The sequence below is a fragment of the Bos grunniens genome, chromosome X, assembly GCF_055505025.1.
Source record: "Bos grunniens cultivar Pamir isolate PY7600 chromosome X, Bosgru_T2T1.0, whole genome shotgun sequence".
Taxonomy (NCBI): domain Eukaryota; kingdom Metazoa; phylum Chordata; class Mammalia; order Artiodactyla; family Bovidae; genus Bos; species Bos grunniens.
Window position 1 is genome coordinate 38,880,471 of NC_141194.1, and position 16,208 is coordinate 38,896,678.

The 16,208-nt window shown below is 54.1% G+C and overlaps 2 long non-coding RNA genes across 2 annotated transcripts; one reads left to right on the forward strand and one right to left on the reverse strand.

Moving 5' to 3' along the window:
• Window positions 1–1,832: 1,832 nt before the first annotated feature.
• On the reverse strand, window positions 1,833–15,748 carry LOC147340173 (uncharacterized). Its single transcript, XR_015159420.1, has 3 exons — window positions 15,363–15,748; window positions 6,745–6,843; window positions 1,833–3,426 (listed from the first exon to the last, which is right to left on the reverse strand). It is a non-coding gene; the product is annotated as an uncharacterized LOC147340173 (long non-coding RNA).
• On the forward strand, window positions 12,066–14,642 carry LOC147340174 (uncharacterized). The gene is made up of 2 exons (XR_015159421.1): window positions 12,066–12,245; window positions 12,452–14,642. It is a non-coding gene; the product is annotated as an uncharacterized LOC147340174 (long non-coding RNA).
• Window positions 15,749–16,208: the final 460 nt, after the last annotated feature.

A 16,208-nucleotide genomic window follows, 5' to 3' on the forward strand; every position in this document is an offset into this window, starting at 1 on the left:
TACACTGTGCTCAGCAAATATTCACTCCCCCTCCCCACTCCAGCCTCTCCCTGTACCCCCTCTATGGCAGGAATCTACTTCCGGGCCCCACTGACATCAGTTGGCCATGTGACTTGCTATGGTCAATGGCATGTAAGTAAATGAGATACAAGCAGAGGTTTGAAATGTGCTTACTTGGTTTGGCCCCGGCCTCCTGCACTCCTGCCAATGCCTCTAGGTAGCTGCTGCTGCTGCTTCAAGCTAACACCCTGGAAAGAGAGATGCTGGGAGCTGACCTAAATCCAACACCTAGCCTGGAACAGAGAAGCCACAGCCATCCATAGGTGAGAAATGAGTGTTTGTGGTAAGCCACTGGGATTTGGGGGCTGTTTGTTATGCAGCTGGTTGTAGGGTTAGTTATAACACCCACTTCAAGTCATGTTTAAATATAGAGCCTTTATCAACTTGTTTCCATAGAAGACTTAGCTTCCCACCAACATGGTGTCAGAGACCTTCTTGCAAATCAGCTTCCAAGTGTACCTGCACCTAAAGTATGCATGCGTACTTTGGGCGACCTGTCATCCCACACACCTCTGCCTTCCCGAATTAGCAACAGAGTTTGCTTTATTTTTTTCCTCCAACAATGTACCATGCACTAAGTAAGTACCTACTGTATACCAGCCCCAATGTGTCAGGTACTAGAACAAAACTAAGATCATGGCATCCGGTCCCATCACTTCATGGGAAATAGATGGGAAACAGTGGAAACAGTGGCTGACTTTATTTTTCTGGGCTCCAGAATCACTGCAGATGGTGATTGCAGCCATGAAATTAAAAGACACTTACTCCTTGGAAGGAAAGTTATGACCAACCTAGACAGCATATTAAAAAGCAGAGACATTACTTTGCCAACAAAGGTCCATCTAGTCAAAGCTATGGTTTTTCCAGTAGTCATGTATGGATGTGAGAGTTGGACTATAAAGAAAGCTGAGCACCGAAGAACTGATGTTTTTGAACTGTGGTGTTGGAGAAGACTCTTGAGAGTCCCTTGGACTGCAAGGAGATCCAACCAGTCCATCCTAAAGCAGATCAGTCCTGGGTGTTCATTGGAAGGACTGATGTTGAAGCTGAAACTCCAATACTTTGGCCACCTGATGCAAAGAGCTGACTCATTGGAAAAGACCCTGATGCTGGGAAAGACTGAGGGCAGGAGGAGAAGGGGACGACAGAGGATGAGATGGTTGGATGGCATCACCGACTCAATGGACATGGGTTTGGGTGGACTCTGGGAGTTGGTGATGGACAGGGAGGCCTGGTGTGCTGTGGTTCATGGGGTTGCAAAGAGTCGGACACGACTGAGCAACTGAGCTGAACTGAACTGAACAGTAATACATGGGAATGAGAGTACATACAAGCATAACATTTTAAAGCCCAAGTGAATGATACAGATAAAGAGTGCTGGGAATTCCAGAGGGAAAGAATGATCCCTTTTAGGATTAGAGTGAGGAGTAGTGGGAACCAAGAAAGTTTTCATGGAAAAGGAAGAAACTGAGATAAATCTTAAAGGAAGAGTTGGTTTCAGATGTGGCCTGGGGCCCAATATCCCAGGCATGCCACAATGAGTTCTCAAGCTCATATGTGTCAGGGACAATGCTCAGACTAGTTAGAGGGGAAGAGGAAGGTAAACAGAGTCAGCTCACAGAGGCTTTCAAGATCAAAAGATTCAGGGTTCTCACTCCACCTGATACAAGGGCTTACTTTACGGCTATACCATCATCAAGGCTCTGGTACTGATGGAGGGCCAGATGCATACGTCAAAGGGAAAGGATACAGAACCCAAAATATAACCACACTTTTACTGTGCAAAAGTTTTCTTTATTCTTATGTTGAAACATAACATTTTGTCCTTGTCATTTTCTATGAACTCCACGTTATCCTCCTATAGATGTTAGAAATACGCTTCTATTTTTCCTAAGGTTTTTTGTTGTTGTTATATTTAACTCTAACCCATCCAGAATTTGTGGGGGCAGGGTCTGGTGTGAGATCCAAATCCAAGTTAGTTATTTACACCAAGAACTTGTGCTAATGGCATTTTTAAAATAATTATTAAATATTAAATAAGGTGATTTGGTAGCTTTGTTTGTCACGGATTAAGTTCTCGTGGTGTTTTCAATCTCTTTCTAGAATCTTTCCTATTGAGTGGATCAATTTCCTATTTTAGAGTGAATTACATAGGATCTTGGTCATCACAGTAGTATATTCATTCACCCCTTCACATTTGTAGGGAATTTTGGAAAAAGACTCAGGATTCTACTTTGTGGGTAGGAAGAACCATTAGCAGTTTTTAAGCATGACTAACAAGCTTCTTATAATTTGGGTTAATCAGGGGGTAGTATGTGAAATTTAGAAAGTGAAGCAATAGATAAACAACAAGGATTTACTGTAATGGCACAGGGAACTATATTCAATATCTTATAACAAACTATAATGGAAAAGAGCACAGAAAAGAATATACATATATAAATGAGAAGATAAATATATACAGAGGATGAGATGGTTGGATAGCACCATCGACTCAATGGACATGAGTTTGAGCAAATTCCGGGAGATACTGAAGAAGAGGGAAGCCTGGTGTGCTTCAGTTCATGGGATTGCAAAGAGCTGGACAAGACTTAGCAACTGAACAACAACAAATACATATAAATACATACACATATATATATAAACTGAACCACTTTGCTATACACTTGAAACCAACACAATATTATAAATCAACTATGCATCAATTAAAAAGAAAAAAGAAAGTGGAACAGACCTGAAAGTCAGGAGGCAGGGTAGCAGTCTCAGACAATAAGACCTAAACACAGGCAGAGAAAGCAGAAAAGGACACAAAGCTATATTCAGAAAATCAGAACGTTAGTTATAAAAAAATCTTCCGAAGCGTGTACTCATGAATATTCATTCTCCAAATGAGGAAACAGAGGCCCAAGGAGGTGAAGTCACTTTCCCAAGACCACACAATGAATTAGAGCAGAACTGGGAACAGAACCCGGATATGTCAATTATACAAATGTTACAAGTAACAGAAATCCTGACAGTGGCCTGAGTAAAGAGTTAATTTTTCTCTTGCAAAAGAAGTCCAGAGGAACATATAGAATCCAGGGCTCATCTGTTCCTTATCCAGGACCTGAACTCTTCCTGTTCTTCAGGCCAGTTTCATCCTCATGGTCTCAAGATGGCTGCTGTACCTCCAGGCACGGGATCCAAGTTCCAGACAGGAAGAAGACAGAGGGATTAAAATTCTTCTCTTTTCACGGTTTTGCCCTATTTGGGAAGGAAAATCCTTCCCAGAGATTTCTGCTTACCTCTCCTTGAGCGGAACTGAGTCATATGGCCACCACCAGCTCTAAAGGAGCCTGGCAATTTGAGAACTTCACTATCTGGTCTCTGTGGTACAGAATGAGAAAGCAAAAGAGAGTTGGAATGGGTGTGAGTGAGACTAAGTAGAATATTTGACACCAGGTCCAGGCTCTTGGTATTTTATACTGACAGGGCTGGGGTAGGGAGGAAACAAGGTCACACACATTTATCTGGGCCGGAGCCAGGGAAGATGGCCACCTCCTCCTCAGATATTGATAAGATTTCATGAAAGACTTGGGACCTTAGGAATTGTTCAAAAGAAGGGAGTAGTGTGTGAAATTTAGAAAATGAAGCAACAGATCAACAACAAGGATTTACTGTATAGTACAGGAAACTATATTCAATATATTGTAACAAACTATAATGGAAAGAATCCAAAAAAAGAATATACATATATAAATGAGAAAATAAATATATACAGAGGATCAATGTTTGGTGGATGAGGGGAAAGGAAGCAATGTGATTCACGCCACAGCAAACTAACAATTACCAGGCACTTATTACCATGTGCTAAGCACTATTTCCAGCTCCAGGCTTGGGAAGTGTCTTGAAAGCAGAATATAGAAGATCAGATTAAGGGAATGGATGGGAGTCAGGAAAATGTCCTTGGAATGAGGGCAAGAAAACAAAACAGAAAACCAAAAGAAAGGAAGTTAATCTTGGGAGGATAGCTCGAGAGAGGGCTTGAGAGCAAGGCATGAAATCTTGGACGGGCTCCACCAGAAATAAAAGCAAACATTCTCCCCTGGCATCAACTGCAGAGAAGATGCCCCAGCATACTAGGTTCACTTCTGGGTGGGTCCTTTAGAAAGATGTAAAGAGGCCAGAAAAAAAGAAAGAAAGAAAGAAAGAAAGAAAACTACAATGATGATAAAGCTCCTTGGGGCAAGCACTGTGATATAGAGATCTGAGTTCCCATCCTGGTTCCCCACCTCTTGGATTTAACTTTTCTGAACCTGTCTGAGGGTAGTAACCTTTATGCTTCCCTAGGATGGCAGGTAAATTAAGACTCTCTTGGATGTCCCTTGAGATCCAGTGGTTGAGAATCCACCTGCCAATGCAGGGGACACAGTTTGAATCCCTGGTCCAGAAAGATCCCACATGCCACAGGGCAACTAAGCCCGGGCACCACAACTACTGAGCCCACGCTGAGTGCCCGTGCTCCCCAACAACAGAAGTCACTGTGGTGAGAAGCCGACACATCACAAGTAGAGTAGCCTCCACTCCCTGCAACTAGAGAAAGCTCTTGTGCAGCAATGAAGATCCAGTATAGCCAAAAATAAATAAATAAATAAAATTTTTAAAGACTCTCTCAGTTGCAAGTGACAGAAAACCCAGGTCCAAGTGATTTAAGCAAAGAAAGGGAATTTATTGGCACACATAACTAAAATATCCTGGGGCAGGGCTGGCTTCAGGTTCAACGGGATCCAGGGGTTCAAACAATGAAGAGTCTGTCACCTGGCTCTGGTCTGTCTTTGTTGGCTCTTACCTCAGGCTGTCAGCCAGCCCAGGCTTATAGCCTATCGTTTCAGTAACCCCAGTAGAAAGCGTGATTCTCTTTTCCACTAGAAACAGCAAGTTCTGAAATTGTCTCTCTGGGACCCACTCAGGTCACACACCCACCTCTGAACCAATCGCTGTGGCCATAGTGGGGTGAGGGGGCAGGTTCAAAGGCTCCTTTCATCCCACCTCTGTAGGCAGAAGACAGGGTCAGTCTCCTCCCACATAGCACCTGGGCTCAGTCAGAAAGCAGTGGTTCCCCCAGACAAAGCGTGGGTCCTGAATCTAGAAGGGGACCAAATGTTGAGCAAAGCTCAAGCTATCTACCACATCTGAGGAGCGGCCAACAAAGCCATAAACACCAAAACCTCCCAATCAATCAAAACCTGCCATTTCCCTAGATCCTGTCTTGAGGATGCGAACCCTACCTCCTTCCTGCCTTGTCAAAGAAATTGCCAGAATGTCTGAGCTGAAAAGGTCCTTTGAAATCACCTCCCCCCACACACCAGGGTGCAGAGGCGGGAAGGCCTGCCTAAGCACGCAGAGCTAGATCAGCTGCAGAATGGACTAGAAAAGACCTACAAAAATTCAGCCAGGCATTCTTTCGCTTCCTCCTGCAGCCTCTCTGGGAATGGTGTATAAAGGACAAAACAAAACCCTGGAGAATGTCACCAGAAATGGGAACAGGCCTGGCCAGCATGCTGTGATAGCTCAATGAAGAATTTCTAAAAAAAAAAAAAAGAAGAAGAAGAATTTCTTGGTGGGGGTGGGGGTGGGAGATTCTCAAAAACTGAACGGTGCCAGGCTGCATAAAGGGCCAGGTTGCCTGCAGCCCTCAGCCCTGGATCGGAGACAGTGTGGCTAGGGACCGAGATGGTGGGATGGCATTTTTCCATGACAGGCTGATATGGGCTGCAGAGGGCAGGTCCAGGGCTGAAGAACCCCTTAGGGACAATCATGCAACAAACACCAATGAAAAAAGTTGGCTGAAGTTGCTCTGAGAAACCACACACCTACTTTCTGATATCAGCAGCACCTCAAACTCTAACCTGCTCCCCACAATACGATATGCCTCCCCCAGCTCCCCGAGGTGGTCAAGTGTCCCCTTCATGTTTTTACCAAAAAGGGAACTGTGGCCCACTAGCCTGGTTTCCCTTTGATCTTTCTCTTTGCCACCAACATCCAGGCCTGGCAGTGCCACTTCTCAGAAACTTGGGGACACACTTAGGAAGCTTATCTGGGCAACATAGCCATGTCAGGGGGGTAGATTTCAGATGGATATGCTGGAATGTTCTTTATTACATGCTGCCTTCTTCTCTCCTTGTCTGTTTTTTTTTTTTTTTTTTTCAAAACAGGACTCAAGTGGGAACACCAAATGGCCTTAGACCCTAAGGAATTTCAAAGGATTATCATGATTACTTAAGCAAGGGTTTTCTGAAATTCCCAGCCAAGCGGGAGAGAGGATGAAACTTTTAAAGTTATACCCTTCCAGCGATTGGTTAGATAAGTGTGAGGCCTGAGCAAACAGACAAACCAGGAGCAACACTTCTCCCATTAACTCTTTCAAGGCCTAGAAAGCACAGGCTGAAGGCCTCCCCGTGTCCCCTGAGTCCCTGGCACTCTGTAATTTACCAAAACAAGCCTTGGTTCCCTAAATAGAAGTCCAGGATCCAATCCTTTCTTTGCTTTTACTCCTCCCAGGCCCCCCTAAACACTAGAGCTCCAGCCCTGCCAGGCCATGGCATTCTTCCAGGTGCAAAGCAGTCCCTTGGAGAAGGAAAGCCCTCATTTCCCAGGGGGTGAACAGCTATCTCTGGACTGGGTCCCAGGAATGCCCAACCTTACCTCGTTCCCTCCTCAGCCACCGCAGGGCTGGGCAGAGATGGTCAGAGAGGCCTCCCAGCTAGTGGGCACGAAGAACATCCCAGCTGCTGGTCACTGGAGCTGCAGAACCAGATAGAAAGGCTTGAAGTGGTGGCTGTTTGGCACATGCTTCACCTGGGTCGGAGGAGCACCTGAGAGGGAATCTCAGGCCACATACACGGCCAGAAGCTTTTGTTGGGAAAACTGCAGGAAGCAATACTGAGGTGAGAACTGGCCAGTGTACAAGCATGCTGGCATAGAGCAGGGAGCCCCACTGTCGGAGTATAAAGGCCAGGAGTCTCTGCTTTCACAATTGCCCTTCGAATTTGCAAATAAGAAAAAAATCCTACAAAAAGTGAGCCGAATCTGTATGAACCTGAGAGTTCAGGATCCAGCTTCCAGGCCTGCCTGGGTCTGGGGGCCCCTGGATGCTCTGTGAAGGGAGACTCAGCACTTGAAAATAAAAAGAAACGAGTTTTTAAAATTTTTTATTTTTAATAGATGCTTTTGAATTCTGGAAACAACCCCTAAATCCTATGAGTGCATCAGGACAGGAAGAAGCATTAAGTTTCCCAGAAATTCGCAACCCCCCACCCTGTGGGCCTTGACAATCTTGGATCCCTTGGATCCCCAAAAGGGGGAAAGAGTTTAATCAGCGCCTCTGCAGGCTTCCTAGGAATAGGCCCACCCCAAATCAGCCCTCAGCTTCCACAGACCACCTCCTGCCCTGGGAGAGGGCCGAGAGGAGCCTCAAGTCCCACGGCCGGGAGCCCCCAGAACCCGCCGCCGCCCCCGCGCCATTTCCACTCTTACGGGCGAGGGGGGTCAATGTCGTTCAAGTAATTTCTCTGCGAACACAAGATGGCAGCCTTAAATAAATGCAACCCTGCGCAGCTTTTAATCTTACACATCATTAAATTCCTAATTTACACATTATGTTTTCGTGGGCCAACCCATAACTCATTAGTGTTGAACTCACGAGGTATAAAGACCAACGCACGACGGGCGCCAGGGCGCCGTCACCTGCCTGGGTTAACAGTCCCTGCCCGGGGTGGGGGTGGGGGAGGACAGGGAGGAAGCTCGAGAGGGACGCCTGGGCGCCCGCCGGGCCGAGGCTGGGGCGCGGGCGAGCCCTGGGTGCCAGCCCCTGCGCCGCAGGACGCGATCGCAGCACTGCAGCCGAGAAAAGTGGTCGGGCCGGCTTCCTCTCGCCTCTACTGGGGCTCGTGCGCGCGCGCGCGCGCTCACACACACACACAAACCACAAACACACCGCACGCACACCCGCACATTCACACACCCGGGTGGCCGCGCAGGCCTCCTTGGCAGACATCTTCCTGTGGGAGGATTGCAAACGAGCCGTGAAAGCCAGAAACTACACGGGTTACAAACTCTGGAATCCCTAGCCGGCCCGGGCCCCCTTCTCCCACCTCCGACCCGGCCCCCTCTGCTCGGCGCGGGGCCAGGAACCCACCAAAGGGCAAAGCGCACCCGCCAGCCACGCGGAGAGATCCGGGGGCGCAGAGAGTGCCTGGAGTCCCTTCGCCCCTCGATCAGGGAACAGGCGGCCCAGTGTGCGCAGTCGAGCTCGATCTCGCCGAGCAGGGGTGGCCCAGGGAGACCCCCGAGGCGCGCGGGCTTCTGGGCTCGCCTGGGCCGAGGGTGGGGTGGAGGGTCTTGTAAGTCACCCGCCACCGGAGGATGGCCGCCCCGCCCCCCTCCAGGGAAAGCCGCTCTCGGGTGACCGATATCACCCGGGCGCAGCTGACTGCCCCAGGCCCGGGCCAGAGCGCACCCTAAGGAAGAGGGAGGCCGGGCCTGGAAGGGCCTGGAGGCCAAAGGAAGTGGCCCGCTCGCAAAAGGAAGGACCCAGGCGGGGGTGCCGAGGACGGCTGTCCAAGCGACGAGGGCCAGCACGCGCCTCGCCCTGCGCGGAGCCGGCCAAGCCCTGGAGGAGCTCTAAGACTTCCCAGCCAAAAGCCAGCTTCGCGCCGGCGGCGGAGTGGGAGGGAGGAGGCCCGGCGCGCGCCCCGCCCTCGCCGCCCGCGGTCACAGGGGCAATTACACTCCTCGCTGCAGACGGTTACCAGCTCGCCAGCGCAACCCTCTCCCGGTTCCCCTCGCCTCGCCTCCCCTCCCCTCCTGTGCCGAACTGCTGGCTCCATCTTAGCGAGCGCGGCCGGGAAGCGCGGCTGAGGCCAGCTGCCTCTGGGGACGTCGCGAGGCTGCTCGCACGCCGCGCGCCCCCCAGGTCGCCGGGGAGAGGCCTCCGCACCGCGCAGTGTGTCGCACTCGCGCCACAGCCCCGTAAGGGGTTGTCGCGGTCTCTTGAGGACCCCCTCTCCACGCGCTGCAAGACCCTTGCGACCGCGCTTTACCCCGCAACCCTGCCGCCAGCCAGTGCAGCCACCCTAGCGCTCCAAATCCCAGGCGCGCCTCGGTTCTCCATATCTCTTCCCCCGTCCAGCCCGTGTGCTACCCAAATGCCTACTGGACGCCTAGACCACTCCGAGGCCTTTGCGCTGCTAGGCCTGCCGCTGCACGCCAAACGCCCCTGCCCACTCCTCCCCCTACGGCTTATACTATTCTGAAAGGTGTCTTTGAAGCTGTGAATGAAAACGCAAGTTTTGAATTAAGAGCTTCATTTCCAAGTAACAGCATGTTTTGAGGCAAGTTTATTAATCTGTTTCCTCATCTGCAAAATGGGAGGAACGATGCCTCTGTAAATGCGCGACCGCGAGTTTTAAAGAAGATAGACGTGTATATTAACTGCTTGGCACAAAGAGTCCTGGTGGTTAGCATTAGCATTACCATATGGCCAGAACTGTAGCGGCATTAAAAAGTGAGGTGGCCTTTTTCCGATTAGGAATGAACCCCCGCGGAGCCCAGGGTCACAACTCTCAAACCGTGTTGAGTCCGAGCCACCGGCTAGGCCTGAAGGGAAGACCGAGGAGTCGAGGGGCAGCCAAGCGAGCGAATCATTCAGCCTTCCGCGTTTGCAAATGAATAGGGCTCTGTCTATGGCTTCCGCCATTCCCGCGCCAGGTCTGCAACGCCTGAGGCTTAAACCTGGCGCGGCGGTAAATTTAGCCTGAAGGCAGCGCCTCCTAAGGGGCGGGGAGGTCTCCTTGGAGGAAGAAAGGGGAACTGGGTAAGAAAATGGAGTTGCCTCTGGGAAGAAAAACCAGGGAGAGGAAACCTTCTGGGCCGCTGGCGGACCACTGACAAAAAGAAATCGGACGCAAAAGAAAGGCTCCCCCAGAAATTGGGCCACCGTGGGAGCAATGAGACAGACTTCCCATCTGGGAAGGGCTGCCTACGGGTAATTGGGTTTGCTCGAGTTGCCTCTATAATTAATAAGTGATTTGACTTGGAGATTGGAAATAGTCGTTGAAAGGAAGCCACGGGCGTAGGGGTGCGTGGCCCCCAAGCCTCTCTCCGAAATGCAGTGACCGCGGAAGAGGACGGTTTAAGGAACACGAGGAATGCGATAATATTGGCATCTAACCTTCTAGTGTTTGAGTAATTCGTTGCTTAGCTACTTTGGATAGGCCATTATTTTGCAAACTGGAAACATTTGCAAGTGGTGATATTTTGCTCCTGCCTGACGCAGGGGCTGCAAACCTACCCCAGCTCTGCTGAACTCTTCGAAATATATATGCATAAATTGTTCCTAATGAGACCATCTGTTTTTTATGGCCCCTCTGGAAGCAGGAGGAACCCGAAGACTGCTCTGTCTTGCAGAAATCTGTGGCCAGGCAGGCCCGGGAAATAAATAGGGAAGATTAGAAGACTGTGAGTGATTTAATATGCGGACAGGGGGTTCGGTAGTCGAGGGGGTTCCCATTTGGGGGGACTGTGGGCTGCTTGGGGCATGAAGGTTCCAGCCAGTGGGCCTCCTAGAAGGCCCAGGCACTGTGCGGGTTTTCACAGCACACACAAACCTCGCTTTTCCATGCCTGGAACATCGCCAGAAGCACCACGAAAAACCACGAGCCCGCCAGCTACTCCCGAGGCCCAGGGCACGTACCCTGTGGTGGGTGGCCCGCGGCGTCGCCCTCTACCCAGGGCCTCCCCACCTGCAGAAGTGAAGGGAGCCGCGCCTGGGGCTCAGAGCCTAAGAACGCGCCTCGCTCACTCCACCCCCACTCCCTGGAGGGAGCGCCGCGCTCACCAGGGCCGGTCCCAGAAGCTGAGCTTTTCTGCCCGGCGTGCGTCTGGCAGGCCCAGCGGCGCGGCCTGAGCCCACACCTCGGGTGGCAGGGCAAACACTTTTCACATTATCCGGTGGCTGTTAATTGGGGCAGCGCAAAAGACGCCGAGCCTACCCTCTTTGTGGAGGGGGTGGGGGTGGGGGGTGGGGGTCAGGAGTGGGCAGTGGGGGCTGCTTAATAATAGAGGGGCTGCCCTGGGGAGCCTCAGATATCGGTAACCCCCATGATTAATTCATAACTCTCCACTGCGCCTGGCACCGTCTCGGCTCTTTAATCGGTTCTGAATGTCAGCGAGGCTTCCCCGACAGGCTGAGCGCAGCCTTTTGAATGTGTTGAAAGTCGCTGCGCGCACACCAGGAGACAAAGTTGCCATCTGCTCCGGGGACCACGGCAACTGGGCGCTGGGAGGGGCCTTTCTCCCGCAGCTCCGGCTGCCCCGGGCGGCCTCCTCTTCCCGGCCGGCCCCAATCCTGCCCCAAAGCCAACATCCCCGCCCCCGCCCAGGGCGCACGCCTGACGGGAAACTCCGGCTCGCCGCGAAGTACAGTGCTGCGCCGGGGCGCGCGGGGAGCCTCGCGGTCACCCAGATTCAGGCCTATGCTAATGAGATTATGAACCGGGGTTGTTTGTGTGCGCGGACGTGGAAGGGGGGCCGATAAAGTGTGGAGCCGGGGATGACTTAGAGGGAGGAGGGGAAGCCCCGGGAGAACAAAGCTCCGGGCCGTCGGCCTCCAAAGAGTCGCCGAAGTGACCGCCACTAGCTCGTGCACGGGCGGAAGCGGGAGGGGAGGAGGGGAAGCCAGGCCTGAAGCGCCCTCGCGGGTTTAGGGAACGCGGAGAGGGCACGGGGGCAGGTGGGGGAAGGCTGAACCCGTAGCTAAACGTTTAGCCCTTCGGCTATTTTTTAAGGCCATGGATCTCAGGAAGGGGGGAGGGGGGTATCGAGCCCTAGAGAGGTAGGCGGGAGAAGCCCTGTCCCCCTTCTCCCCCTCCCCCTCTCCCGCAGCCAGCAGAGGGGGTGCGGTGACCCACCTTCCCGCTCGGGACCTGGGAGGGGACGGAGCCGCTGGGGTGGGGGGGTGGGGCGCCGACCAGAGCCGGCCGGGGCGTCTCGTGGCTGCGGGCCTGGGCTTCCGCACCCCCGGGCTCTGCGCGTCGCCGCTCCCGGCGGCGCCTAACCTCCCAACTGTAATTCCACACTCCCGCGAGCGCTAGGGCTGCGGAATCGTTTGAGGGAGTTGGAACTGCATCAGATGAGCACGCCGGGAGGTGAGATCGGGTAGAAAATAGACAAAACTTTGAGTTGTGCGCCGCTGCCCCCTCCACACACACAGACACACACACACACACACACATACACACATAATTTCCCTTCCCCCTTCACAGCCGCCACCTCCCCCACCCTCTCGATTCTTCAAGGTTTGCAGCCCAGTCCTGTCATATGGTTTTGTTTCTGTGCTGCTGCTTTTTTTCAGACACGAAAATTGGACACGTGGAGAATTAGCCCGGCTGGAGAAGCGCTGGGTGCAGACTCAAACAATGGTTTCCAGCAGCCAGACTAAGGCAGCACGTTTTCCCACCTCACCCCGTAATGACAGCGGCCTCGGGGTACAGTGGGTCCACTCCCCCCCCACTGCCGACTCCCTCCCCCAGAGCCTGGGAAGGAACCAGAGGGGGCTGCACTTTCTGCCGCCCCTTCCCCAGAGCACACCCCTGGGTGAGCCTGGACTGCCGGGTCTGAGATCATTGTACCTGAGGCCTTTGGGGACTTCCAAGTAAAGGGCCTGCTGTTTTTCCCTGGGAGACGCCACCCCCAAATAATGTGTAAAACCCAAGCAAGCTCCAGACTCCCTATCCTTTGGCAGTTCTACCCTCCCCAGGCTGTACTTTGCTAAGATGCTTGGACACCACCCCCCACCCGCATCTGATAAGCCAGTCTCCAGGTGGCTGGGCCTCTTAGGGCCGGCTTCCTTTAGCAATTTTCTTTTCCAGAGGCCCCATCCTCCACTGCAGCCCCAACCTTGGCCCTCAGCCTCTCTGTGAGCCCCCCTCCACTGCCCACTGCCATACACTGACAGTAGCCTCAGCTTCCCCACCACCAAAGGCTCAATGAGCGGCCTGTGTGTGCGCACACGCGCGCGCGCACACACACACACACACATCGCACAGAAGCTCTTGGCCTCCCGGAGCTGGTTTCCTCTTACAGGCTCCCGTCAGAGCTGCTGGGGCTGTGGCAACGCCTGCGGCTCCCTGTGCAGCCCTGGGTCTCCCTGCAGCGCTGCGAGCTGTGAATCTGCCTTCACGTCCCTTCCTGCAAAGGTCAAGCCATCTCCTTCTCTCACGTGGCCCCAGTTCAGTTCAAGGCTGCGGAGCTCCAACACTGCCCCTTGAAAATGGGAATGGGGTGGGCATGCGTGCAGGGGAGAGGTCAGCCCCCCAAGCCAACGGGCAGGGACCAAAGGGATTCAGGAAGAGCAGCGCTGCAAACAAACCCCAGAGAGCCCCTAAGGGTTTGCAGGCAGAGACTCAAGAGAGGGAGAGAAAACCAGGCTAAGGCTGTTTGGGCCTTGACTCCTAAGCAGTCCAGGGGCTACACTAGAGGAAGACCAGAAGAGACCCGGGTGTCTGTATTGTGTCCTGTGCCCTTCCTAGGACCTGCACTCTGCCTGCCCTTCTTCACTCCAAGCAGAATGGGCCAAGACTGCGAATTCAGTGGCCATGAGAGATCAAGTCAGCTGTGTCGTCCTCCCCCACCCCCACCCCCGGCCAAAGAGGGGCTCCAGAGAGGCCTTTCTGCCACCCCAACCCAAGAGAGGCTACTGAGCTCTGCAAGCTGCAGGAGGGGACGACTGCAACACCTCGCTGTGGAGAAAAATGAGAGGAAATGCCATTAAACCTACTTCCTCTGAAGAGCGCCACCCCCAGTTTTCTCTGAACTGCACCTTAAAAGTCAGGAGAGAGAACTCGTTAACCTTGGTTTGGTTGAACATTGCCAGCTTCCAGTCAACCGTAGGCCCCCCAAAGGTTTTGTAAAATGTTTCACCTAGCTCAGACAATTTCCTGCAGCCCCCTAACCGGACCACCCCACTTACTGAGCAGCTGCCAAAAGAGCAGGCTTCACTAAGGGCTGGCAACCAGAGGCCTTCTAGCCGCCTGGCTGGCCTGTACCCTCCACTCAGGAGTCTGGACAAGGCCCGTCCCAGAATCCAGAGAGAAACCGAGTCCTGGATAACCCCGAGAAGTGCAAAAAAACCGGAAGGAAGCAGCCCAGGAGAAAGAGTTAAAGACGCTCTTCTTAGCCGGTGTGTGTTGTCCGTGTGAATTTCTACCCCGCCCCCCACCAAGTCTCTACAATAGGCATGCGGATGTCTCACGTATCTGGGGTGCTATGCATTTTGAAGGGCGGCATTGTGGGAGGGGTGACCCCCTGTGTAAACCTGCCCCCGCCCCCCGCCCTCCACTTCCACCGGTTCACCGTTTTCCTCCGCATCAACTCACTAGGGAACAGAGCAAGCGGGAGTGGGAACCTTCGACTGCGCTGAGCCTCAACCCCTTTCCAAACGTGAGGCTCACGGGGAGAACTCCTGCTCTGCCCAGTTTCCACTCCCGCCTCCAGAATAACGAGCCGAAAACATGTGTACTGTAAATAAAGCCTGTCTAAATAAAGCACTCGGGTGAAGGCTGCCGAGAAAACACTCGGCATCGCTCTGTGTTCGGAGCGTGAGTCAGCTTCCCAGCTCCCGGGGAACAATGGGGACCTTGCCAAGGGTCCCCTTCTGTCGATCCCCAACGGCCCCCAGGCCCAATTAGGTGGCGGAGGCGCCGGCCCCTGGGGACCTTCGGCCTCGAGGTTTGGGAGGAGGAGGGGCGCTCCCGGCGGCCGAAGCCTGGGGTCCAGCCCCAGGATTAGCGCGCCGGGAATCCTTTTACCCGCAGCTGCCGCGGAGGGGTTGAGGGTTAAACAAACACGGAGCAGAGGAGCGAGCCTGGGGCGGTGTGGGGCTGCGGCCGGGAGACGGGTAGAGAATGCTGGGGAGCTCGCTACGGAGCCTCCCCGAACGGGGGGAGAGGGGAAGACGCCCCCTCCCAGTTCCCAAGCCCGGCTCTCGCCCACTCCGCTGGCCGCCTCTCCTCCGCGGCCTCCCAAGTCTCAGCGGAAACGATCGTAGCAGCTGCCAGTCACCCCACTCCTTTGAGTCCCCATAGGCCCATACACGTACACTGCCGCCCTCCCCTCCCACACACACACACACACACGTGTGCTGAGGACTTGAGGAGGTCCGACCCCAGACTTCGCAGCGTGGGCGCCAAGGCCGAATGAAACGGCACCCCTTTGATGGAGGGCAGTGTTGGGACCCGTGGTGGCCTCTGCCCTACGTCTTCTACCTCGTCCTCCGGGCTCCGTCGCGGACCTGCGCACCACCCAGGAGGGTTCCGACTGGAGCGCTAGCCTCAGTTCTGGCGTGGGCCGGTGGTTTCCCCGCGCCTCGTGACTTTGAGGGTCAGCGATCCACCCGGCAGGCCCGCGGTTTCCGGAGTGGCGCGGCCAGCCCTTCCTCCCCGTCTCTCCGGCCAAGGCCGCCCTGGACCGCCCAACCTCGTCGCGCTCAGCCGCCGGCTCCCGGCCCCGAGCCGGGACCCGGGGGTGAAAGCAGCGAGGACCTCACCCACGCCCTGCGGACACGCGTCCTGCCGGGGCCGGTGTTGGCCCTCTAAGCTGCCTGCGATTGCCAAATCGTCGCTGGACGGGGGGGGGCGAGGCTTTGGGAATGGGGTTTGAGCTGGAGAAGGCGAGGAAAACAAGTGAAACGGGAGGGGCGGGGTGGGGTGACGGCTCATAAATCACCCAGCCCTACCCTCGGGCCACAACGCCGAGGCACCCCAGGCCCACAGGGGATGGAGGGTCACTCGGCCACTTCTGGCCGACCTCTGAGCTCTCCTGGAGCCAGCGCCCCACCCTGGGCTCAGGCTAGGACCAGCTCCCTGCCCGGATCGTAAACCACCCGCCCGATTCGGCGGGAAGCCACCCTTGGACGCAGCGCGCATCCGCCCAAGGGGAAGTTTATTTATAGCTTGTAAACGTAAAGGAAACCAGACCGCGCTGGCTCGCCGCGCTCGGGCTCCTACGCTCCCCACCTGCCCACCAGGGAGGGCGCGGCGGGAGGCGAATGGGGCGTCTCGGTTCTTTCCCTGCCTCCCCGCCCCCCCCGCTCCGCTCCCGGGGGAGAAGGG